The sequence below is a fragment of the Anolis sagrei genome, chromosome 2 (assembly GCF_037176765.1).
Source record: "Anolis sagrei isolate rAnoSag1 chromosome 2, rAnoSag1.mat, whole genome shotgun sequence".
NCBI classification, from domain to species: domain Eukaryota; kingdom Metazoa; phylum Chordata; class Lepidosauria; order Squamata; family Dactyloidae; genus Anolis; species Anolis sagrei.
In genome coordinates this window covers 242795964-242803332 of record NC_090022.1, presented here as the reverse complement: position 1 = coordinate 242803332, position 7369 = coordinate 242795964, and the positions used below count along the sequence as shown (strand labels likewise).

General features: G+C 37.0%; 1 long non-coding RNA gene across 1 annotated transcript; it reads left to right on the top strand.

Annotated features, from left to right (window-relative positions):
• The first annotated feature begins 906 nt into the window (after positions 1 to 906).
• LOC132766433 (uncharacterized) lies at positions 907 to 6245 on the top strand. The gene is made up of 3 exons (XR_009630475.2): positions 907 to 1049; positions 3936 to 3988; positions 4688 to 6245. It is a non-coding gene; the product is annotated as an uncharacterized lncRNA (long non-coding RNA).
• Positions 6246 to 7369: the final 1124 nt, after the last annotated feature.

Here is a 7369-nt window from a genome sequence, read left to right as displayed (position 1 = left end):
TTCCATTGGGTTGAATTTCAGACAGATGGCATGAACAGCTGGGGAGTTAGGCAGTGAGGTAACATTAAGGGCCCTGCAGCTAAATTTGCTGAAGCTTAAAGACAATTTTGATAGCTGAGAGGGTATACATCAGGATCATATTGTGGTGAACAGTTACATGATAATGGTAAAATCATTGCTTTCTCTGATAAAAAGCTTGTTCCTGATTGACAAGGGAGAAATTATTTAAATGTTATTTTGCTTGTATTAAAATTGGAAGCGGGGAGTATATTTTGCTGCCTTTTAAAGGACAGCTGTTGCAATATTAATCGAGAATAGTGAATATAATTATTTCTAAACTCTTTACTTTAAACTTCATGTTTACACTTGTTCCTATTTTAGCTGCATTGACTCTTCCTCAGATTGAGCAGAACAACTTCTTTCTCCTAGCAATGGTTGTTGCTTAATTATTTAGATTTGAAAAACATATTTTGAGGGCTTTTTAATAATGTTAATATAGTGGGTTTGACATGCAATAAAATAAAATGGGAGGATGCTGAGATGCTAAGATTGACCTGTCTCCTATCACTGTCTGGAAATATGATTTGCAAACATTCACCTAAATATTAGCAATAACAATCCTGTATTGGGGTAGGGCAGGAAGGGCATTTAGGGTAGAGGCTCCTATACAGTACCTTTTAAACACTTTTCTGTTTGTAAGGACCAAATTATCTAGAAATTCTTTAAAAGGGTATCCAAATGATTCTGATCATCTACTTGACTGGTATTTTGTACTATTTTTCTCAAGGCAGGAAAACTGGTATTGAATCTGGATCATCAGCTTTGCTGACAGTTCCTATAACATGACGTCATGTGGATTCTGTTGCTGGATTTTCTTCTCCCTGTGATTTTTCCATTCATAGGTATTTTGATGAGCAAAACCTATCAATACCTCCCAATAATGCTATTTTCTAGTCACCATTAGTGAGATGAGTCCCTTCCAGTTTTGTCCTAGCATGCTGCTGGTGATGCCAGGAGTCAGGATTCTCCTCTCCCCTACTGTTCCCAAGGTGACCATTTTGCTTTTATTTTATATTTCATAATTCATGATAATTGTATTTGCCTCTCTCTTTTGGCTTTCTAAAAGCTAGAATTGCTCAAAAACTGTAAAAATAAAATAAAAGTAAGGAACAGTGATAGTACATGAAGACAGGGTTATGAGGGTATGTGGAAGTATGACCATGGGACCACAACTTGGTGAATTGGCATAATTGTATGATGGAAAAGAGATGCAATATTGAAGAAAGGTGCAATACCTGCTAAAAATGATAGTATGGCTACAATGGTATAGTGAGTTCATTCCCCAAAGCAGCATAGTATAGAAGAAGAGGCCCATATTTATTTATTTATTTATTTATTTACTACATTTATTTATTTATTTACTACATTTTTATATCACTCTTCTCAGCCCTCAGGGTGACTCAGAGCGGTTCACAACCACAATACAATATTTATTTATTTATTTATCGTGTCATCAGCAACCATTGTTTTACAATTCTAACAGAGCAAAACAAACACAGAGATTAAAAAGAAAAAGAAAAAAAAACCATACAGATTTTGTAAATTTGGTATTTGGTTAAATGTCCTTTGACCAGTATCTGGCCACTTGGAGTGCCTCTGGGGTTGCCGCAAGAAGGTCCTCCATCGTGCATGTGGCAGGGCTCAGGGTGCATTGCAGCAGGTGGTCAGTGGTTTGTTCTTCTCCGCACTCGCATGCTGAGGATTCCACCCTGTAGCCCCATTTCTTAAGATTGGCTCTGCATCTCGTGGTGCCAGAGCGCAATCTGTTCAGCGCCTTCCAAGTCGCCCAGTCTTCTGAGTGCCCAGGGGGGAGTCTCTCATCTGGTATCACCCATGAATTGAGGTGCTGGGTTTGGGCCTGCCACTTTTGGACTCTCGCTTGCTGGGGTGTTCCAGCGAGTGTCTCTGTAGTTCTAAGAAAACTATGTCTTGATTTAAGTCGTTGACGTGCTGGCTGATACTCAAACAGGGGATGAGCTGGAGATGTCTCTGCCTTGGTCCTTTCACTATTGGCTGCTACTTCCCGGCGGATGTCAGGTGGTGCAATACCGGCTAAGCAGTGTAATTTCTCCAGTGGTGTGGGTCGCAGACACCCCGTGATAATGCGAATACAATACATAAAAATGTATGTATTGTATACATACAATACATAAAACATGATAAAAACTGTTAAGAAGCATTTAAAAGGATAAACACTTATAACAATCAATAAGCATCAACATCTCATATTGCCTCATAGTTAAAATCAAGATCCAGTCTCGTCATGTTAATCATAGCCTTTAGAATACAGCAAAAACAGACAGACACATACACTACAATGCTACTAATCACAATCTTCATTGAAAGGTACTGGCTCCAAATTCTATATTCAAAATGAAAAAGATCAACTAAAGAAGTTGATTAGCTATTTCTGATTTTCTAAAAAAATAAAATGCCACACACACAATAGATCATGCACTAAAACCTTTAAAAGTTTACTAACCTTTATAAAGACCAGCCTATAATTATGGAGAGATAAATTCAGGTAAGATAATTTTTTCAAAATATCCTCAAGAGAATTCTTCACAGCACAAAATTTAGCATAAAAAGTATTTCGTCTAGCAGACCATGAATAATATATTCATGAACAGCTATCTTGGAGGATACGTGGGCAAACAATGCAAAACAGTTATAAAGCACCTACTCACTTTACAATTTTTGGTGGAATTTTTTACTTTGTATATAATAAAGGGATGCAATATACATGATACATGAGGCATCGAGATAACAACAAATGTGAAGAAGGAGTTCTTTTGAAATTTCTCAACCACCATTTGCATAACTGAAGGGTAAAAATGACTATGTGGGTGGTGAACGGCTGCCTTCAGCCCATTCCATCCATGCTTGGTCCAGACCAGAATTTGAACAATTTTTGCAAGATACAAATAGCGGACTGTTGCTGAGCTAGTTGCTGAAACCATTTGACTCCTATCAGTCTGTTTGGAAATTTTTAAAAAAATGACCCCCAGATATAGCAAATAGATTATATTTCCTTTAATGCTAATAGTAGAGATGGAAAGTAACTTTGATAGTTTTCAGAAACGTAGCCATATTCATCTCTTGCAGCATAAAATGGAGGAAGAAAATGGGAGCAAAAAGATACTTCATCTGAAGAAGTGGGCCTAAATCCATGAAAGCTCATGCAAATGCCAATTAGTCTTAAAGATGCTGCCATTCTTTTTTTCCATCCTCCTTTTTAAAAAAAGATTTTGACATTCTCATTGTGAATTTAAACGGTTCTGATATTGCCATTTTGCATGTCCCAAGACTAGTTGCAAAGTATACTTTGTTTCAAAAATCCATATATTTGAATGAATGAAATAGTACTTTAAAAAATGTGAATACCTTAAATGCGAGGTGAAAACCAGGTAGTAGGAAAATAAATACAACAATGTATACATTAGGCAAATTGTGTAAAATGTGCATATATTCTGAAAAATGTTCATGCTAATGTGCATTAATTTCCATGTAGGAACAAAAAGTAAAGACCTCACAAACAAATAATAATAAATGATGGAATGGGAATGCAGGTGGAAGTTACAGAATCACAAGAAAAGAAATGTAGATGTATGTAAAAGAGGGATGTATAGGGAAACCTCTTTAGTGCTTCTCCAAGACATTTTTCTACCCTCCAAAAATCCAAAATTATGTTCCTTTTTGCATTATTAATTTTGCACTATTTAGGTGAACATTTCTGCCTTCGTGTGCTTAATTATGTTGTGTATCTAGCCCACTATGTATCACTGATCTATGCCATTTACTTTCATGATTTATTGTAATTGGAGAAAATGACCAACTATGATTTCCTTATTATGTGTTGTCTTTCTTTTTAACAGAAGTTTAACTCCCCATGGTCTGTTCCAGTTATTGGTTAAAGGACTAAAAATAGGTCAGGTTTCATTTTAATTCAGTACTTTGAGAGTAGCACAGCCAGTTTTCTTGACCCATTTAATCATAATCTTTTACTTTGTCCAGTAGAATGGCACACTTTGCCATTCCACTCCACTTATTATCATCCAGTCTTCCAATCCCTAAAGCCATAGCATTTATTAGGCATATGCAAAAAATCTGGAAGAGTCAAAATTCGTAAGAAAATTGTTTTGTAAGTCGGAAGCCATATCTGAAGCATTTCCATGGCCCACATGACAGATTTGAGAATTGAAACTTACCCCTTACTTTTTCATTTTATCTTTCTAAATTTTGGAAGGCTCCCAAAGTCAGTTTCATATTCAGTGCAAAGAAGCAAAGCCATTAAACCAAGGAAGCAAAGCCTGCTTGCTTTGCCATTCTTCTCCTTGGAATTAATAGCACCTTGGCATGAAGAGAAGTGAAAAGTGGGAGCAGTGCATTTTGGGAACAACACAGAACACTGGGAAATGTAGTTTGGGAAGGGAAGGAGCCTATGCCAAAGAAATCAAAAGGCTCTGCCCTTAACTACATTTCCCAGTATGCATTAGCATCAGAAAGCACAAATCAGGAGAGGAGATTGGTCTGTAGCCAGCCAGAGTTCCAGTACATTTGTTAATACTACATTATGATTTCTGTTCCTGGGTTGTAAATGTCTGGCCCTTCATCACATTATTTTCAGGTATTCGAAGGTTCCTGCACGATCTGGGATCTTGCCTGGAGTTCTCACAAGAGACCATCATCTTAGAGGACTTGATGTTGCCTTCTATATGCCTGTCTTGTATATTCTGGTCAGCCTTTTTCTGTTTTGAATATGTTTGCAAATATCTAGTCAAGTTTCATAAAATTGGGAGAAAAATTAAGTTGTAATGCCAGATGACCCAATTTGTAGTTTGATGGGCAACTTGATTCTAAGTAATAACATACAGGCCAGGAAAGAAATGTCTGAAATGGCAGATTACAAGAACAGCCCTATAGCACCTGCAAGACTAATCAGTTCTATTATCACTGTTTCCTAATTATCAGTTACTCATTTCATACATTTTGATTATCTATCATTTTTATTTTGAAAACCTGGCAACATATATAGACCAAACCACTGCACTCATACAAACACAAGTACGTATTTCCTTTCTCTTTTATTATGAAATGTCTTTATGTCCATTCTTTCATTAACAAAATCCCCTTCCTGCCCCCTTCAATAGCCTCTGTGCCCCCTAATTAATGACCAAAAATGGGGGCACAGTGCACATACTGAGCCAGATAAGTCAATAGTCTGACACAGCTTAAGCAACTTCCCAGGAGAAAGCATGCTTGAATATGATATGGATCAAATGTTCTTTGTCTCAGCATGCACCAAAGGTTCAGTGAGTGACTTTGAGCCAGATCTGAGTATAAAATAGTATGTAACCTTGATCTTATTAAGGAAATGATGACATATAAATACAACTCATTTCTTGAGACAAACCCCATAAGGTTTAGTTGGTAAACTGTCTTCTATAGACACCATTGCATTTCGTTCTGGTCGTGAAAAGCCTTTGACAATATAATTCAGCTTCTTTTTTATTTTCTTTGTTACCAAACTTAGATGTTATATCTATAACATCTGTAGATCCTAAATAAATAAATTAATATGATAGAAAATACAGAACAGATCAATCTCTAAGCATATGGGTTTGATAGATATTGTCTGTTTTCACATAAACATTCCCTGCTGCAGCGGTACATTGGGAAAGTTCTCGAGCAGTTTATTCCAGATTAATTAAGAGTAGATTCAGCGTAGGTCATACCAATTCCTCGAATTTTGTTCAGAAATGAACTGGTAGCTAGTGAAGGTGTTTGAACAAGTAGGAGACAACCGGAGGGGGAAAACTGGGATCATCAGACAGGGCTAAAAAACCAATTTTGTTTGAAACTGGGGAGAAGTGCTTCCAGCCAGAGTTGACAGTACTGTGTTAAATATTTAAGGCAGTTTCTTGTGTTGTGAGCTTGTCTGGTGTAGCATTCTAAATCACGCAAGTCCACAGCACAATAAGCTGCTTTATAGTGAGTTCAGACCTCTTGTCCATCTAGCCCAGTCAATCTGCCTCTTCTGAGTATACAAACTTCCATACTTCTTACCACTGTAACTCTTTAATGTTTTAGAATTTCTCTCTGGGTCCCCAGAACTCGCCATTCTGTCAACTTGGTGAAAAAGCTTTATGGTGTGATTTGGTTCCCCTTGGAAAAATAAAATAAGGAATGTGCCATCATTTTATCTGCCACTGCAATTTCATGATGTACTGGGGAGTGAAATAATGAGAGCCCTGGTGCAGAAATTAGCTCATCTATGGATATATATTCAAAGATCAATCTCTAATGAAAGGGGAACAGGATTAAGTGGCTGTCTCTTCCAAAATATTTTGTTTTCCAAGGAAACATTTTGAAACTGAAAGTGACTTTCATCACAACATGCTTTTGGGGAAAATATAGCACAAAACAAGAACTGGGTTGTGTCTATTTCTAATAATGAGGTATCCTGTTTCAACTCTGTGAGATAATTTTGCAGAGCTATAGTAGCCATAATTCTTGCATAGCTATTATGGGGGAAGAACATCTGTTTCTAGCTATAAATCTGTCATGTAACCAGTAAATCCCAACAAGGAGACATTACCAGTTTATAACTTAAGAGCTCACAATAGCACAGATAAAAACAATATGTCCTGCTGAACAGTTGCAATGTCACCTCGAGTTCACTGGGAAGTGTAAGAGTTTCACAATACACACTTGCATTAAACCTTTACAAGCATGACAGTTTACTGCAGATATATGGTTTTAATAATGCCACACACTTCTAAAATATATCTAACAAAATCAAGATATTTTAGGCCCCTTCCACACAGCGGTATAAAATCCACATTGAACTGTATTATATGGCAGTGTGGACTCAAATAATCTCGTTCAAAGCAGATAATGTGGATGATCTGCATTGATATTCTGGGCTATATGGTTGTATGGAAGGGCTCTTAGAGTAGAGGGGAGGCATAATACAGAAAAGACTACCCACAAGGTTTTCAGTTGAGTAGTGAGCCCTTCACTACTTACATAACAGACAAGTATTATCCATGGATGAAGCTCTACTTAAAATCAGTCAAGAATGCTTGACACATTTTTGTTTGTTTTGATAAATTAACCTGGAAAGGTTTTATATGAAGCTTTGGGCCATTCCACAGAGCCCTATATCCCAGAATATCAAGACAGAAAATCCCACAATATCTGCTTTCAACTGGGTTATTTGAGTCCACACTCAGTTGGGAGTATAGTAACTGTTTTGGGAGACAGTGACCAGGCATTCAGACAATGTGGTCAGTCCAGCAGACTTGAT